Raw genomic sequence first — 1,052 nt, 5'->3', positions numbered from 1 at the left:
CCCGCATCCCCAGAAAACTTCCGTGGGCAAAACCAAGTGTTGCATCAGCGACCGCTTTAGTCGCAGTTGTGGCGTGAAGTTCTCCCGGCTGTCAGTGCCGGGGGCGGAGGTACCGCGGCGGAGCTCCGCGCTTGGGCTGTTCCCGGAGCGGACCAGACCCCGCGTCTGTTTACACCCCCGGGAGCGCTTGTTTAGGCCGGTCAGTGGGCGCGTTGTCTCATGTTGTTCCGGCGTGTTGGTGGGTTCGGTGAAATTGGGGCGAAATGCTGGTTTGTTGCCGCCTTTCCGTTCCACGCACGTGTCCGTGTGGCCGGGCCCGTCCCGCAGCGCGGCCGGGGCCGGCGGGGGAGCTCCCGTTCCCGGTAGCCTGTCGGAAAGGAGCTGGTCCGTGCCTGCCCGTGGAGTTGCTGCGCTGGTGATCCTGTGAGGAGGGACTAATCCTCGTAATTCGCTGGTTACAAACAAAAGAGATGGCCCCGCTAACAGGGGCCCGACAATTACATTGAGTGCCGACAGGACGGGTTGGGTGGCAAACAGTAAAAATACAGGAAGAGCAAATTCTTTATTTCTGCTTGCAGAGAGAGAATAATATTTACATTAGGTGCAAGATGATAATTACCAGAGCGGACTGCTACTCAGCAAAAAACCACAACTACTAATGTTATATACCTACTGGAGTTGGCAGGTTTCCAGCGATGCAGGAATGTGGTAATCAGCGCTGGAGTGCCTGTTTATTCATTTTAAAAGCAAACGAATAAGCTTGTTGTGTTTTCATTTTTGTTGTTAACGTTGCCAATGCACATGAAAGGATATTATGAGAAATACCTTATGGAAAACTTACATGAAATGTAACAAATGCGAAACCAGTAGGATCTAATTCGAAAGTGTTATAGAATTGAACAGAGAATTTAATTACCATTTTATGCTGCAGTTTTTTTTCCACATGGACGTTATTGTTAATATTCAAAATAAGAGTAAAGAAGCTGCCTCGTTCCTTTTCCTCATGGAAGTTCTTCTTTGACATGGCATTCAGTTTAATAGCGCCCAGTTGT

Source organism: Chaetura pelagica, unplaced genomic scaffold (genome assembly GCF_000747805.2).
Source record: "Chaetura pelagica isolate M959 unplaced genomic scaffold, ChaPel_1.0 scaffold135, whole genome shotgun sequence".
NCBI classification, from domain to species: domain Eukaryota; kingdom Metazoa; phylum Chordata; class Aves; order Apodiformes; family Apodidae; genus Chaetura; species Chaetura pelagica.
Note: the sequence above shows the minus strand (reverse complement) of the source record.